This window comes from Ambystoma mexicanum, chromosome 3q (genome assembly GCF_040938575.1).
Source record: "Ambystoma mexicanum isolate Mex_15411 chromosome 3q, UKY_AmexF1_1, whole genome shotgun sequence".
NCBI classification, from domain to species: Eukaryota; Metazoa; Chordata; class Amphibia; order Caudata; family Ambystomatidae; genus Ambystoma; species Ambystoma mexicanum.
The window spans coordinates 455,731,360-455,749,878 of NC_090926.1; the positions used below are offsets into that span (position 1 = coordinate 455,731,360).

General features: G+C 46.3%; 1 pseudogene; it reads right to left on the minus strand.

The window, feature by feature from the left end:
* Positions 1-616: 616 nt before the first annotated feature.
* Positions 617-17,784, minus strand: LOC138447987 (protocadherin gamma-A5-like; annotated as a pseudogene).
* Positions 17,785-18,519: the final 735 nt, after the last annotated feature.

The following is an 18,519-nucleotide window of genomic DNA, read 5'->3' on the forward strand; positions in this document are numbered from 1 at the left end:
ATCCTATGAATTGGGCCATAGATCTTTAAAGAATATCAGATACTAATTTGGCATAGTTGTAAAATGAGATTGGCTGTTCTTTTTAAAATTGACCATATTATCCTACTACTTAAATCAAGTGTGGAGGCAACTATTTAATACCTTGTCAAGATTTTGTCCCCTAAATATACCAACTAGCTTAGCTGAAAATATTAAAACGGTCCTATTTTATGTTAACGAAGTAAATTACTTCATGGCCATTTACTTTGTTGAAATTACTGAAAACTTGTTTAACATTTGTTAATGGGGTTTTTCCCCCATTTCCCTTCTTCACTACCACCACTATCCCTTATCCCTCCCAATCCACCCTGCACTCCCTAACTCATAAATATATCTATAGAATTACTTCCCCGCAAAGTAATTCAAAGTAATTTCAACAAAGTAACCTACCTCGAAGAAAAACCAAACGCATACAATTAAAACAAACACAAAAAAATGTAAAATAAACGCCTTACCTGAAGAAAAGCTTGCTTGTCTTTCCCCAAATAAAAATAAAAATTCTTCAACAAGGGAGGAATCTTGATTTTCAGGATTCTGGGTAGGCTGAAACCTGTGTGTGTTTGCAGAACTGGGGAACTTACTTAAACTGGGTTGTTCTGGAATCTGAGGTTAAATACAGATCCCCTGCATACACCTGGAGAAAAGATCTGACCCCGTCAATTCCCACAAACGCAGAGGTTGGACGGCCGTTGAAGGTACCACCAGAGGACTTAAGTTGCTGAGATTTTCTCCACCCAAGAAGCCTGAGGGCCAGAGGAAGAATGATGAAGAGCAGAAACAGAAAGGAAACAACTGCAACAGCAATCACCAAATACAAGGTAACCTCTGATTCAACTTCCGGTGTAGAGGAGGGGCTGGCTAAATCGTCTTACTCTTCTGGGAGGCTGTCTGCCAAAATGATGATGAGAGTTACACTGGAAGAGCGAGAAGGCTTTCCATTATCTTTCACTAACACCACCCATACCTCTCAACTCACACGCTTTTGGCAGGTGTCACCCGCCCAGAAAGCATCTCTCTCACCCGCCAAGCTTCCTACCTGTCCATGTAAATGAATGGGCTTTCACCCGCCAAAAGAAAAATATGGTGTTTTCAAGCCCCATAGGGGGACCAAACGTTGAGCGCTATGACCTCCAGAGTGTACTTTGTGACATCCTTGTCCATGATGGGGCGGGATGTCCTGATTTCTCCACTGTAAAAGCCCACAGCAACAAGTCCCTGCTCTATGGCCCTCAGCAGCTGGTAGGAGAGCAGGGAATTCTGCAACAGCCACAACCTTAGTTATCAGGTATCCTGGATCAGAGGAACGAAGAGCAATCTCGGCTCCAGGTGAGCCATCTGTGGTAGGTCGTGGGTACTGTATTTTAGGAGTGTTATCATTAGGTCGTGGGTACTGTATTTTAGGAGTGTTATCATTGTCATCCAGTTTTACAAATGGAACAGTCACATTACTTTGGCGATCCACCATCTTGAGCCATTACTTGGATTTGAAACTCTCTGAATTCTTAAAAATCAAAAGAGCAAAGTGCATAGATGACACCAGAGTCCGAGTTAATGGAGACACAGCCAGACAGAGGTACCTCTCCAATGTTTCCTTCGACAACAGAGTACCTGATGTTGCCATTTAAATTCGAGTCAAGGTCTATTGCCCTGTCCCTAAAAAATGGGTTCTAGGGGGGAGGGGGGGGGTATTTTCCGATATGAAGGCTGTGTATGACACCTGGTCAAACACTGGTGGGTTGTCATTTTCATCTAATAGCAGCAGCCTGATGGTTTTAGTGTTAGAGAGTGGAGGAGTCCCCTTACCTTTGGCAATAATTGTTATGTTATATTCTGATATCTGCTACTTGACTAGGATGCCAAGTGTCACGATATGATATGATAGGTTATTTATAACGCTCTTAATACCCAGAGGTTTCTAACCGCGGACCCGGGGATCGAACCTCTGGTGCTCCATGTCATCTTGCTTCCAACTCGAGCACGTTGCCCCTGAGCTATCCGCCCATGACACTGTAATAACCTCCGAATGAACGCTTCAGTTGTAACAGGAGGTGGGGAGGCATGAAAGAGGAAACCTCCACAGGTTCTCCTGCATCACCATCATAGATCTGCAAGAGAGCAATGGCTGTACCAGGTGGGCTGCTTTCTGCAACTTCCTTGCTCTCAGAGGAAATAACTATATCTGGGATATTATCATTTAAATTACCAACCTTGAACACGACTTTGCAAAGCGAAAAACATCCGCCATCAGCAGCTTGAATTTCAAATTAATACAATTCACATTCCGTGAAGTACAACATTACAATCAGAGATATTTCTCCTGTTTGGGAATCCAGCTGAAACATTCTAAGGTCAATTTTGGCAATTTTGTTAAATGAATATGCAATTTCGGAATATGGTCCTTGGTCCAGGTCAGTTGCACTTATGGTAGCCAGCACTGTGCCTTTTGGTGTTTTCCAACAGACTAACTTTAGAAACAGACTGGTTGAAAATAGGAGTGCTGTCATTGGCATCAAGAATATTGACCTGGATGTGAACTGTGATGATCTGACCGCCGGGTCCCCTCCATCCGCAGCTGTGAGGATCAGTTGGTGCACAGTCTGTTCTTCCCGGTCCAGAGATTTCTCCAAGACCAGTTCAGCATATTTCACCCCATCGTCTCCCATGTTAATATCCAGGGTGAAATGCTTGTTAGGACTGAGGTTGTAGCTCCTGAGAGAGTTATTTCCCACATCCGCAGTGTAGAGGAGGAGCCGAATGCCTCTACTGGAAGTCCCGCCAACAATTTGCCTATATGTTGGAAGCCGCAAATCGCGACATGCACAACGGCAGTAATGATGCCTATTTCTCGAAAAGCCTTTGTGACAAGGTATCGATTGAGAAAACCCTATTTGATGTATCCTCAGAGAACTGACAGTCTTCTGGAGGAAATCCCAGAAGCAATATGAAGATGAATAAAAGAGAAGATTGGTGGCGTCAAACAAAGTGAAGAATGACGCACTGAGAGGAGAGACCAAAGAAAAGAATATATAGGCTGCATAGAATCTGATAACGAAATAAAGAATTGAGTAACCTTATGTGCGGAATGAAGATTGCGCGTGTGAAGAGCACTGCAGAAAATACAAGCCCTATTATAGCTGTACAGATGCTGTAACACAAGTAGACTAAGTAATCATAAAGGCCGGCTATACGTAGTGAATAGACTGCAGGCAGTGCCGCCAATATATGTATACAGAATCTGGATATTCGATGTCGCAAATTTAGTAAGTCAGAACCCGTGAAGAGAAGGGCTGAAAGTGTGGCACAGCAGAGAAAACAGCTGAAGATCGAGGAAGGATTGAGAAGGCTGTCTGGCCTAGTGTCAAGGGTTGGGGCAGCCAAGAACTGTTTATCTATCTTTGAAGGTACAGAGAATGTGAGAAGCGAGACGAGCCCCTGTTAAGGTGCAAAGGAAAGAAACCATGAGTGCCAAGTTTTATTCATTTAATATTATTAAATACGAGAAAGGAGCCGATTCATGGTCTCCTGTCATATGGGCTAGATGGAAATAGAAACTGGGCAAGCAGCACCAAGACATGAAGATAAGAATGTGCTCATACTCTATTCTCAGGAGCAGTGATACTTTGCAATGGTAGAAGGCATGAGTGGTGATAGATGTTGGGCTAATTGGGTGGGAAGGCATGGTCAAGTCCACCCACTGACACCTCGGGTACCAGCTTGCGTGCTGCTAGCGATTCGAATATTCTAGAAGGGTACAAGCGTGCCAACCAATTATAGAGGGTCTGTGTAACGAAGAGCCCTAGAGTTTGAGAGCCAATGACGTACCGTGTGCCTAACAGATGTTGAACATTACTTGCAATAGGGGTGGGCATAAGTTGTCCACCTGACTGTAGAGATCCAATCACAATCCAATCCCTTATAGAAAGTATACCTAGATATTCCCCTTAGTCCAATCACAATCCCAAGTAGGTTTTCTTAGTTTGCCACATAGTAATGTATCATCAATGACGCATTTTTGCTATATAAGTATGCTTTTTTATGAAATGCTTCGAGATTATGCTGTGCGACATCCGTTGACGTCCGTTGTACTCCCTGTTTTAGATAATTGAGATTAAAACAGAATACTTTTCCAACTTCCTGAGTCAGTCTTATTATTTGGTGTAAGAGCTATTCTGCACCACCCTCCGTCAAACAATGCACTGCCTCATTTAAAAGGGCCTTAAGGGGTTCAGCATCATGAGCGTCGGGAAGAACAAACCACGTTCCGGGTTTTATTTCTCAATTATTTGTAACACTATTTCATCAATTATGAAAGTGGGGGCATTATCGTTGATAGCCTGGACCTCGACTTCGACAGCAAGAGCTTTCATTATGTTCTCCATAATGATCTGGAAATCCAACACACACCTGGGGGTTCTTCCACACAGCCCCTCTCTGTCAATCCGTTCATTTATGTATAAATTCCCTTGGAGCAGACAGAAAGGATGGGCGAAGGTGGAGCAGATGTCGGCATACAGGGTGGTGGGAGGCTCTGGTGTGTGGGAGTGTGGTAGCCTGGCAGTGAAGCCAGAAGGATGGGCAAATGAGAGGAGCTAAGGGGTAGACATGCTGGCAGAGATGGGTGTACAGAGTGCTGTCAGTCAGAGTGGGACTGGGATGTAAAATTGTCCCAGGCACCAATGAAAACGTGGCCCACGATCACAAATTGGAATTCATTATTTTCCGGCCAGACAGTTTGAGTACTACTCAATGTTTTTTTGTTGGCTAAAATGTAATGCAAATAGTGCATTTGAAAGCATATTTGGTTACTAGCTTTCGCTAAAACTAGGGCAGCAACTCGTCGAACTGGCCTACTTTGGCCAAAGAAATGTGCCCACACTAGAATGTTGTGCTGGCCATTCAGACTTTGCCCTGTTGCCCTGTGGGCAGGTCCGAGCCTGGCATCAGTGGAGGGCATCAGGCAGAGAGGAACAGATGATAGAGGACACGACTCACAGTGAGAAGGCTATGGCAATCAGGTAAGGCCTGGGTCTACATTAAGAGTAAACAAGAACCACACCGCCACAGGTATTCATTTGAATAAAGGGCACATTGCACCAAATCTCACAATGGCACAAATGCATTTGCCAGAGTGTGCCATGATCCCACAAGGTCTTAGTTGTGAGGGCAGTCAGTAGTTCGTTCCTGTCCTACTCGCTAACTCACGACTACAGTGAGTAATCTACTTGTGTTCGCATTAAGATATCACTGATACCAAATCAACTTACATTTTGACACCACTCACACAATCATAATGCATCCATTTTCATTCTGCTTTCTTTTTGTTTTCCGCTTTTCCAGTTATAGAGTGTGGTGAACAGGAAGAAGCACTTGGACGATTGCGTGTCATGTTTCAAGGGTTTTATTAAAGGGAAAAGAATCAAACACCTAACTTGCCCTATTTCAATGAGGGAAGTTCCCTTCCTAACAAATAAAAACTAAGGGTGATGCTAAAGTCCAAATTAAAGCTCTTTAGTCCAAATCCTATCCAGCTAACAGGCCCGGCCACTATAGAAAACATCTAACTAAATGGAGGGAAAGGGGAGGCTTCTGCCTGGCCCAGTTTATATGTGACTTGGTTTCAGTCTTACAAAGTTATTTTTTCTTAGCAGGCTATTCTATGCAGCCTTGGTACCAAATTAAGCTTTTCAGTGTCTCCTTTAAATAAGAAAACTGTTTCTTGATGCAAACAATTCCATTCCTGCAGGATTGTTTGGGATCACACATCCTTTCTTCCTTCTAGGCACTGGGACTTGACAAAGTCGTGTAGTCCTCAGACAGCTTCTTTTCTTTCACACAAGTTATTTTGGATAGGGTGTTGGTCTGCCGTGGTTGTTCGAAGTTTGAAATCCTTCTGGCTTTCTTAGCCTTAATTCAATTATTCATAGCGCCTTTTTCCCCCTTTCATGTGTTAGTTGCATACTCAGGGTTATTATACTCCCGTACCCTGAAGAGCTGTTTCCAACAGTTATTCATAGTGTTAGTGCTTTTCTCAGTCCCCTTTCCATAGGGTGTTTTTACTCTCGGGTTTCTGAGGCTCCCGTAACCTGAACAGCTTTTCCAGTGATTTTTCACAATGTTCGAATTACTTTCCCTCTTCCTTTTATTCAGTATTTGCACACTTGGATTTCTCAGGCTCTCTTAACCTACATTTGTTGCCCAGCCATTATTGACAATGTTCATTTCTTGTGTAGTGGTATGTCTTCCGTCGGGGTTCTGTGGCTCCCGAAACCTCATCGACTTTCCCTATGGTTACGTTTCTCTGTAGTTACGGTCCAATGTGCGCAGAGCTTGGGGATCCGGGTTCTTTCATCCGGTCTGGTCTGGTCTGGTCTGCCAAAAAAGGTCCTGCATGGTCAAGCCACAAGATGAGACAGGTGTTTTTCTGTTTCTGTTCCTATCTGGGCTTCTAGGTCAGATAGAATGCCAACCCGTAGTTGCTGTTTTAGCGTTTCACTCACCCCCTTTGCTTCCACTGGGTCCGTTGCCCAGCTGGCTCCACCCCTCCAGGACGTCCATACTGTGTAGGCTCACCTCTGTGTAGCTTGCCCACTGCCTCCGTAGGAGTCTCTCTTTGCTTTACAATCCGTCCTCTTCTTATACACGTCACAGAAACTATATGAACAGTGTCCTTCTTTGTTGACCAGAGCATTCAGGTTGTGTTCGGCATTACCTGCAGCCAAGAGACGTAAAGATGGATCTTAGTAAAATACTTTGTTTGCTGGAGATATACGAGTCTTTTCCATATTCATACATGCACACAATGTGGTTTGGACTGGGAGTTCCATTCTGAAATAGGAGTCCTTGACCCCAAGAAGGAAATCACTCCCATTGAGGTCCCACTTGCCCAGACCCCTAGCGAGGATCTTGCATTGCAGACTCACTTCTAGCCTCACAGGGGGTGGCTCCCCTCTAGGGAGAAGGGACAAATTGTCCAGATTCATCACAAGATTGAATGGCAAATGAGAAAGATAGCCCAAACCCTCAGTAAAAGAGGGGACTCCCTCTAAGCCAATATCTTTTTAAAACCTACAGACAGGACGGGTGCCAAAATGACAGATCACAAGAAAATTAACCAAAAACCCTCAAAGGTTCAAGTACTTTTGGCAACATTTATTTATAGAGCGTGTCAGAAAAAAGCAGTTCTGACAAGGTAAAATTCAGACTGAAAATTAAACATTAGTAAAAAAAACATTATAATTCCTGTGCTTACATAGTACAACTTGAAATAAAATGGAAAAACAGAAACTGCACAGGTTCGTCTAGTGAGCAGTGCATTATAAGTCTTCATTAACAACATGTAACAAATCAGGAATAATTAGCATCCCTGTGAATTAGCCTCCATACCTTTATAGGCTTACTAGATTGGTGTTGGTTGGATGGGTGCCAATAGAGGACAGCTACGCAGCCACCATGTCCACCTGTCTCAGGAGGATAGCTCAGGGGGAATGCGCTTGTCTTGGAAGCAAGACGATGCACAGAAACACAGGTTCGATCCCCGGGTCCGTGCATAGAAACCTCTGGGTATTAAGCGTGTTATAAATAACCAATTACAATTACCATCAATTCTTGATCCACAAGCTAGAGACAGAAATGCAGGAAGCAAAATTGATGATAAAATTAAAGATTTTGGCGTGAACCAAAGAATAACAAGGTGGCCCTTTGGGGAACATACTCTATGTGAACTTAAGAACCCAAACCCCAAATCTAAAACCAAGGGATGAGAGGGTGGGAGAGAAGAGGATGATGCTCCCCAACGGAGGGACATGAGCATGAACTGGTGCTGGGAAACAATGAGTCAGAGTGTGAGACTGACCAATATAAATGGTGCTCACAACCCTTTGCTGCAGCCCCAAACAACGGGCGATACCCACCTCTCCACCCCATAATGCACGCTGCATGACGATAACCCACACTGGATGCAGGGCCCATCATTACACCACGCCCAAGGGTTTCACACTCTACTCCCATCGACCCACTCACCTAATCACCAGAGTGCCAAAATTCCTCAGTAGGCTATTGCATCTTAGCTAGGACAGTTGACAGGGTGGGTCACAAGAAAGCAACACAAATCTCTCAGAGGGAAACATTTTTGGGCGCATTTCTTCACACATTGAGTCCTAAATTTTTTTTTCGCAAAACATACAAAAACACATTATTCGAATTGAAACAACAATCAAAACGATTCTAATGCCTGAAAACAGCACGCAACCAGAAATCGCACAGATCTGGCTTGTGCGGTGAGCTGTTCAATAAGAGCAATAATTGTATGGCATAAGACTGGAACCCCAAAGCGCTTGTTAATGCTATAACCTGAGCTGTGTAAATATTAACCCTCTAATTGAAGGTTGAGAATTGGTTGTTTCTCTAATGAAGATGCAGCGGGTGGTTGTGATGATTTGGATCCTATGCCCAGGGAAACCAACAAGGAATTTAAGTACAACTGATTCACAACCACACAGCGCATACACGTTAAGTTTAGATGAATGGAATATTTTAATGAAAGTGAAAACAGCCAACACGTGTTTCGACCACAAGGCCTTCTTCTAGGCTTGACTGTGTTCTGTTCTCTTACTTGTGGGAACTTAAAATGTACTGTTTTCAGTAAATTATATTAGCCGCAATTGCATAGCTCTCAACTCTGCCATCCCTGCAACTCGTCCACTCTCAAGTGGGAGAACAGAACACAGTCAAGCCTGGAAGAAGAATCCGTTGTACTTCAGTTCAATAACAGTCTTCACCAATCACATATAATATATAAGCCAGCTCATATTTCTAAGGTGCAAAATGCTCTACTCGATGGGGTGCAAAGGATTAATTATCAGGAACGATTGGGATCCCTCTGAATTTTCTTCACCTATACAGGTCTTCGAAATTGGTGGCAGCCGGTTGAAAAACAGAATCATACACCTGACCAACCACCATCAGACCTTGGTCCACAAACCAGAGGCAAGGATGCATGATGCACAATTGATGATAAAATTAAAGATCATTGTATGAGTCAAATAAATACCAGGTGTCCATATTCTAAAGAAACGCTATATGGTTTGAAGACCTCACCAGAGGCACCAGCGCAATCACATACCACTTACAGCTGCATGGTTCGGTACGCCATGGTCTTTCACAAATGACACAATCTCTTCAATGGAATGTGTCAACATCCAACATCGTATAAATGCACACCACTGCTGTGAAACGTTTTTGGTACATATGTAATGCCCCTTACGTTCCCCTTCATCAAGGCCAACCTGGATATGCATGTTTTCAAATATCTGGCAGAGTCATTGATTGCCCTGACATTCCAACCCCCTTTCCAATACCTTATGGGCAGCATAGGGGACCATGTAATTGTGCTGTTTGGAAAATAATGGACTATCTAGCAAACCTCCTTATCAGGATCCCTGTGTTCAAGTAGAGACATGGTTACAGTATCCTGTAACACGTCCAGTGTAGCACGGATAATGGGATTGGGTTCAGGAAAAGTTTAGGTCATGTTTCAGAAGAACAATGGTAGGTACAGGTTTGACAGGAGCAGATCTGGACATGTGAGTATGAAAACCCATGCTAGAAAGAGGTCAGGGCAGGGGTCACTACCAATGCAAACACTGGTCCTAGCATCACAGGATTTTCAGAGGCTTACTGGAATTCAGCCAGCAGTGTCCCTCCAGTCTTCAGTGCTGAGTGTGAGAAACCTGACAGTGTCTCCCTGACTAGTCCCCGGCGATCTGTCATCCAGGTGGCCAGGACACGGCCATCGCTATGGGATCCAGTTGTTAGGGGTGGACCAGTGCGGGAGGATCACCTGGATGGGGGATCATCAGGCGGTGGGAGTGGGACACCCACTGTTGAGAAATGGTATCCCCCTTCTTTCAACACCTTTTCCCCATCCTTCCACGTAGAATATTCCAAAACACTGCCCTCCCCACTTTCCAATGCATACACTTTCACACAATACGAAAGAAAATGGACTAACACCAGAGCTGGTTACCTGAAATGCCCCAATACAAGGGTCAGACAAAGTGTGGCAATTGACCAGAATCACAAACACCTGACCGCCCTTTGCCTTCCCCACAGGGATGAAAGGTGGAGCACGAGAGCACAGGATGAGCAAGGCAGACCGCATGACGAGACAGCTATACAGACACAGCAGTTCAAGAGGAGGAGAAAGAAGGCATGAATCAAAAGGGTGACAGGAGAGAAGCGACCTTGCCCTTTCCGACTAAGGCCTGTGAAACCTCTGTGGAAAGAATTGTAAGACTACAAACAATAGCCCAAGTGTGTTGCAGCAGATGTCAACGGTACACAGAGCGTGCCTATGCTGATAAGCAGGACAGAGGGAGACGCCTGCTACCGTTCTACCAGCCTTCACTCCTGATATGCACAAAACCAAGCAGTTCATCACAGCCAGTGACTCGAGGGGAGGATCGAGAAATAAACCGAACTGTGTTGAACAAAAGTAGCAAACAGCTGATTGCTGAATGCATAAAGAACTGTTGGTGCGAAAGGGGAAAGCCAGCTGCAGATGTTCCAGGCACCACGTGGGTGCTCACTTGAGAAACTCTCCTTGATTACCCAATTGGTGAAACTACTAGTACTAGAAGGTGTTGGGAAAGGCGAGAAGAGGGTCAAAGGGGTTAGACAGGGGTCTAGTAAAATCCTCTGTACAGTCAAAGGTCTTTGAGTATCTACTCCTGCTCTCTATATGGCAGAGCAGAAGCACAGAACGCCCTAGCCAAGGTTCTCTATTTGGTAGCTTGGGCGAGCAATCAAGGCTAAAGCTCTCAGGAGGTAATGCAGGCTGGTTCCTAAGTACAGTGGAGTCCCCAAGCACCCACAAAGGAATGGCCACACACTATGTTGGTGATATCACAGTTCTTTATATAAATAAGGCTTTGATTATGTACGCATACAATAACACACTTTGTGCTCAGGCAATTCTATAATGATAAATATACACAGTCTCTATGTGGTACCATAATTACTCCTTTGATTCCATTAAAATGCACCAACTGTAGGCAGCTTCAAATGACATACAAATCAATTAATAAAGTGAACCAACAATAGACTTGAGGAGGAAAACAAGTTGGTTAAACAATTGGCAGAATACTGGCCCCCGTTTACCTAGACACAGTTCTGTGTGAGGATCCCCCCACCTGGGCAACCTGTAAATAAGATAATAAACAAGCCCAGTCCATATATTGTCTTAGCAGAGTCTTATTTCCTTCTATGGCTGTTGTACCACCCCAATGTACCTGGTATAGCATATTTCTTTGATGTGTCGTCAACATATCCTTTCTTGAGCGACCCCCTTTAAGGCAGGAGCCACGGATCGTCGATAGTCTTCAAAGAAGATGAACTTGGCATCAAGAGTCCTCGATGAAAGGTTCGATAGCGTTGAGCCAGCAGCTTCGGTCCTGGCGGTGATAGTCGACGATCGGTCATGGACGTCCTACGAAGACGAGGCGTGCGATGCACCTCGACAATGATAGTTCATTTCTGCAAAGAGTCAATGAAGAACTTTGGCCCACCAAGCGCGTCGGGTCAGGTCGTTGGCGTATTTGTGGTCTTCAGGTGGCGGGAAAACCCACCGGCTGATTCTCCTTGGTTCATCGGCAACCGTGACTTTCTCCGGCGTGACAAAGCGATCGTCAGTGATGAGCAAGGGAGTCCCTGATTCAAAGTGTTCTTAGGCAATGGAGCGTTGTGGCTCCGGTCCCCGCTTCTGGTCAACATGGCTTTGACGGGCTTCCAGCCGTCACGGTGGTCCTCCGAACCCTCGTCGACGTTGGTGGATGGAATGTCCGGGTGCTTCTCTTCAGTTTCCTCAGCGGTCCCCGTCTCCGGTCGACCGTCTTTCGAAGGCTGACTTCCAGGGAGGCTTGGTGAAGGTTAGTTGGTGCACGATATTCCCTCGTAGCTCGGGAAGAGGTCTCTTAGCCAGGTCCTCTCTTGGATCAGTTTCTTGAAGGCACAGCAGCTTTCAGATTGCGTTGAAGGGAAACAGCAGTTAACCTTCTTCTTCCGGTGCAGCTTCAAGAGTAAGCATCAAGTTTCGACTTCAGCTTCTGAACAATTTCCAACAGCGAGAAGTCCTCAGATATACTGTTTTGGTCTCTCATTCATTCTGCTGGGTCACACTCAGGAAACCAATCATTCAGAAGGGCATTCATGCAGGCAGGTAGTCAATCAGGCTCACAGTGCATTCAGGTCATTCTCCTCCCTCCAGACACTCACAACAAGGAATGTGTATTGGGACAAGCACCCAGCTATTCAGCACTCCACAATGCAACCATACCAGTTTTGGGCAGGGATGTCTCATTCATTGTGTTACATACCAGAACCCAGACACCCATAACATGAAGTGAATACTGGTCACACACTCCATTCACCCAGGTCTCACCCCAAGGATGCACCCACAACATACAGTCACTGGAAAGGCTCCAGCCAGTCTGGCCTGGACTTCCCCACAATACCATATATGGTACTTCCACCCAACAGCCAGTCAGGGGAAGGGACAGTGTCAGGGATTCCCAGGACTTTGGGAAAACAAGGTAACAGGCAATAGAAAGCAAGAGGCCACAGGGCCCATCTTGTCTTCTATCAGGAATCAACTGATTCCAATGGCAGGGCTTGGGTATCCCAAAATGGAGGATACTCAGAGCACCTGACAAATTCAGCATGGATCTGCCACCAGCCCATACCCTGCACTGTAGGTCAAACCCAGGTGCCCAAAAACAGGGTTGTACCCCCACCCGTGGGTGCCATAAGGGTATTCCAAGGGTCTGCTCACCAAACTAAAAAGAGGAAGAGCTGCACTGCCAGGAGTCCCACATGGACTCCTGGGCAGAAGATAACACAGAACATATATGATAAAAGGACTATAGGACAAGGACATGGGGGCCCTGTCCCTCCAATGCATTTCCAGTATCACAGTCCCCCCCGCCCCGACTGAGGTTAGGGTGGTCTAATCTCCCACAAGATTGACACCCTCATCCAGATGGTCAAATATCGGGATACAAAAATATTGCCATATTTTTGTGCCGATATTGACCCATGGACACTCCGGGGAGAGCCCTGCGACCACTGCATTATTTTAAAATGTGCGGGGCACACCCCTACAACTCCCGCTCCCACAAATGATCCCCCCAAAAAATATTGCCTATGGAGAGACAAACAGCCATATGTACGGCAATATTTTTGGTGGGGATATTTTGTAGGGATACCCTGGAAAGGCCATCTGTATTATCATGACTCTTCCCTGGTCTATGCTCAATGGTGAAGTCTAGCCCTTGCAGGCTATTGGACCACCTGAGCAGTTTTGGGCTTTCACCCTTCATCTGCATAAGCCACTTCAGGGGCTTATGGTCTGTTTGGACCTTGAAGGTAGACCCCGTAAGGTAGCGTCTAATATGCCTAAGGCTCCAAACTATACTGAAACATTCCTTTTGAACAGTAACCCACCTAAGTTCTCTACCTTTGAGTTGCCTACTGAGGAATATGGTCGGATGTTCCCTCCCTTTGTCATCTAACTGAGAAAAGACAGCTCTAATTCCGGTGTCGCAGGCATCAATCTGGACAATAAAGGGTTTGCTGTAGCCAGGTGCACATAAAACAGGTGCCCTACACGGACTTTCTTTCAAGCCAGCAAAGGCCCTCTGACAGTCTTCAGTCCAATTAACCTTCCTTGGCTGTTAGGGCAAAGTCAGAGCTATCAGAGGGGCAGCTATGGTTCCATAGTCCACCATGAAGTTACGGTAATACCGAGTGAGGCCCAAAAAAGCTCTCACCTGGGTTTGAGGAGGGAGAGTCTCCCAGTCAGGTACATCCTGTACCTTACTGGGGAGAGGTTGGACTTGACCCCCTCCTACCTCATGACCAAGATAAGTGACTTTCCCCTGAGCTATTTGGCACTTGGTGGCCTTTATAGTGAGGTTAGCCCTTTGCAAGGCCTGAAACACCTTATCCAGGTGAGTCAAATGCTCTTCCCAGATGGAACTTTAGACAGCAATGTCGTCTAGGTAGGCCACACAAAAGGCCTCCAGCCCACAGAGCAGATGATTGACTAACCTCTAGAAGGTGGCAGGTGCTTATTTCAACCCAACAGGCATAACTCTAAAGTGGTAGAGTCCCTCAGGTGTTGAGAATGCAGTCTTTTCCTTGGAATGGCCTGTCAGAGCTATTTGCCAATAGCCTGAGGTAAGGTCAAAGGTGCTCACAAATTTGGCAGCATCTATGGTATCCACAAGCTCATCATCCCTGGCCAATGGGTATACGTCAGTTTTGGTGACGGCATTGACCCCTCTGTAGACCATACAGAACTTTCAATCCTTGGTACCTGCCTGAGAACTTGCCTTGGGGGCAAGGAACACTGGACTGGACCAGGGACTGGTTGAGGGTTCAATAAGATCCAGATACAACATCTTGGCGACCTCAGCCTTAATGTGGTTCTTCACAGTGTCTGAAATCCTGTAGCATCTACTTTTGACAGGTACGCTGTCACCAGTGTCAATTTCCAACCTGCACCACGTGGTGAGGCCTGGTGTCTGCGAGAACAGAGGGGCATACTGCCGGAGCAAAGCCCTGCAGGCCCTCTACTACTCTGGTGTCAGATCTGGAGAGAGATGCACTCTCTCCACTGAGCCGTCTTGAGGGTTGCTATGCAGCAAATGAGGAAGGGGCTCACTCACATCCTCTTCTTGCTCTGAAGCTAGCAAGAGACCTGTTGACTTGGATTACCTGAGGGGCTACCCCAGGGACTCCCATGTCAACCAGATAATTGACTTTGCCCATCTTGGAGATGGTCCTGAAGGGTCCAGTCCACTTATCTGCCAAGGCTCTAGGCTTGGTAGGCTCCAACACAAGGATCTCCTGTCCTGGAGTCCAATCCACTTGTGATGCTTTAAGGTCATGCTAGTACTTGTTCAATTCCTGGCTGGCCTTGAGATTCACTGTCGCCTGACCCATCATCTGTATCATCCTCCGTCTGAGGCCTAACACGTAGTTCCCCACTTGCTTGGCAGGACCTGGAGGGGTGGCTTCCAAACCTTCTCTGATCAAGGCAAGGGGTCCCCTCACTGGATGGCCAAAGAGTAATTCAAAGGGGCTGAAACCAACACCCTCTGGAGGTACCTCTCTATAAGCGAACAGCAGGCATGGCAGGAGGAGATCCCATTTCCTCCTTAGGGGCTCCTCCAAAGCACCTAGCATGCCCTTAAGAGTTTTATTAAATCTCTCGACCACACCATTGCTCTGTATGGTAAGAGGTGGAGAACCTGTAGGTTAACCGCACTCTTTCCACATGGTTTTCATGTAACTCGACATGAAGTTGGATCCTCTGTCAGAGACAACCTCCTTAGGGAATCCAACATGGGTAAAAATGCCCAGGAGAGCCCTGGCAACCACCGCCTCAGAGTACCTGGTGGCATAATCAACCAAGCCCAGGATGAACTGATGTCCACCTGAAGTGGGAGGGTCAAGGGGACCAACAATGTCGATGCCTACCCTCTCAAATGGTGTGCCAACCACTGGCAATGGCTTCAGTGGGGCAATGACACTGCCTCCAGTCTTGCCAGATAACTGACAAGTTGGGCAGGTCCTGCAGTGGGACTCCACTTCTACTCCCATCCGGGGCCAGTAGAAATGGGCAGAGAGCCAATGCTTAGACTTCTTGGTACCAAGATGACTAGCTAAGGGCATCTCATGCGCCAACTGCAGCAGGAAGTGCCTGTAATCCTGGGGTACCACCAACCTCTTGAGGGCACCAAGTTCAGGCTTAGTGGGCTCACTAACAAGGAGCTCACCCTCCCAATATACCCAGAAGGTCCCAGGCACTTCTCCCTGTGCCTGGGAAAGGGCCTGTTTCCTCAGACCCTCGAGAGAGTGGCACTCTCTCTGACCCTTACAGAAGTCCGCCTGGGAGGGTCCCCCTTCAGCCAACAGGCATGGAAGGTCGGGGTGGTCCTACGGGTTGAGCACCTCTCCCACAGGAGAGTCTTCTGCCACTTCCCCCTTAGGAGTTGAGTTTGGGTTGACCACTGGATCCAACCTGTCTGGAGCATGAATCCCAGTGGGTCCTGCAGAAGCAGCAGGAAGAGAAGGAGTCCCTTTCGCAGAGGCGGCATTCTTGCTCTTCCTTTGTCTTGCCTTAGGTTTCCCCATCAGCGAGGGAACCAGACTCGCAGACGGACCCGGTGTGACCTGTGATTGGGTGACCGCCGCAGCAGCCATGGGTAGACCATCGAGATCATCCCCATTTCCACCAAATTATTTCCTAACAAAATGTTAGCAGGCACGATGTCCTGAACCAGGACAGGAAGCTTTGCTGTCTTGTCTCCAATCGTAATGTTGACTAAGGCTACAGGCGATAATTCGGGAGGCCCACCAGCTAACCTGGTAGTTCTCAGAGGAGCACCTATATAGTCCTCTGGCTTGAGCAGGGTTCTTTCCACCACTGTCATGCTCGTCCCAGTGTCTCTCAAACCAGTAGAAGGCTGGTCATTCAATAGGACACTCCTCAAAAACCTATGGGTGTTCTGTGGGATTGTCCCCAGTACTTCTGCGTACTGGTCCCAGGCCCCAAGGGACACTAGTGAAATCTCTACAGGAGCACCAAATGCGATTACTGTAGAGGAGGGGGGGACAGTGGCCTCCACCTCAGACATGGGGTAAGGGCAGATCAGGCAGAGAGCCTGGACTCCAAGTGCCTTACCTTTACACTTGCAGTTACCCTTCTTGTGATCCAGAGCCCCACAGTTCCAACAAGTGCCAGGAATGCGGGGTTTGGTACTGGAACCACTGGGGGCCTGCTTTGCAGCAGGTGGACCACTACCCTTACTCCCACCCACATAGGACTTATCCCCACTAGATTGTTGGGTTTTAGGAGAAGAAGGTTTTGGTTTATTCGACTGTGATTGTTTCTGAGTCTCCGCAACTTTCTGAGAGGTCCCCTTTTCTTTGTCCTTGTCCTTCCCACTGGAGTCCTTAGGGGACACCCAGTGGAAGACCCACTTGTCAGCCAGCCTGGCCAGCTTAAAGGGATCTAAAATGTTCTGGTCAGCAACATACTGACGCAGGTCTGGTGAACAGGCTTCCGAAAAAATGCTCAAAAAACAAAAGGTGAGACAATTCAACAAACGTATTCACTTTGTAACCATCAAATCCACCCATCATGTTCATACGTGCAGCACTTACCCAGTCAATCCAAGACACATTGTCTCTCTTCTTAAATTCCCTGAACCTTTTAAGGGATTGGGTAGATGCCTTGCCAAAATTGGCAATCAAAGCAGACTTCATGCACTCATACTGACCCCTTCCTTCTTCACTCAGTTTCAGAATACAGTCATATTCAGTCTGAGGCACTCTGCTTAGCAAACACTTAGCCCAATCTCTTTTATAAACATCATGAATTGAACAAGGCATCTCAAACACTTCAATCCATTGGAGGATATCAGAATCCTCTGCATACACACCAACCAAATCTTTCAGTAACTTGATGGCTGGGGACCTGACACTCGCAACGGGTTTCGCTGAAGTCTCCACTCTAGCTTTCTCTAGCTGGATTTTCTGACATTCAGTGTCCTTGTTTTTAAGTTCAAGGTCCTTATCCTTTAGTTCCAGATCCCTGGCTTTAAGGATAACTGGTTGTGCCAACTCCTCTTTCATAAGCTCAGCTTCTATTTCCAACGTTTTGTATTCAAAGGCTAATTTCATCCTTAATAACTCAAGTTCCACGGAATTCCCTGAAGAAACATTGCTGGCGGTCGGAACAGAGGCAGCAGGAGCGGTGGCGTTCGCAGAATCAGATTCAATAACACCCCCAGGGGTAGGGCCCTCATTAGTTACATCCCCCCCTTCAAGAGCTTCACAATCAGTCTGGTAGTCCACCAGGGCAGCTATCCGCTCAGCCCTAGACCTATCTTCAAAGTCTTATTCCCTGGCTTCACAAGCACGCTGTAGAGCCTCTAAGCTCATCCGAGTCAATTTACCATTAGCAATAGATTCCATTGCTTGTAATGTAGTTATCTTGTACACAACTAAACCTCAATTTAATAAAGTGTAGATATTTTGTAAGTGGCAAGGTTACACCCTGATTCTTAAAACCATAAGCATCCCACCCCTGCCACCAGTGTAAAGACTGGAGGGGGTTTCTGTACTCCTGCTCTCTATATGGTAGAGGAGAGGCACAGAGAACCCCAGCCAAGATTCTCTATTTGGTAAAACGTGGGCGAGCAATCAAGGCCTAACTCTCAGGAAGTGATTCAGGCTGGTTCTTAAGTACAGTGTAGCCCCCAAGCACCCACAAAGGAATGTCCACACACTGTATTAGTTAAAACACAGTATTTATATAATTAAGGTTCAAGATTATATAGACAATCACAATAACTCACGTTGTGCTCAGTTAACCTACAATGGCAAATATATACACAGTTCTACGTGGTACCACAA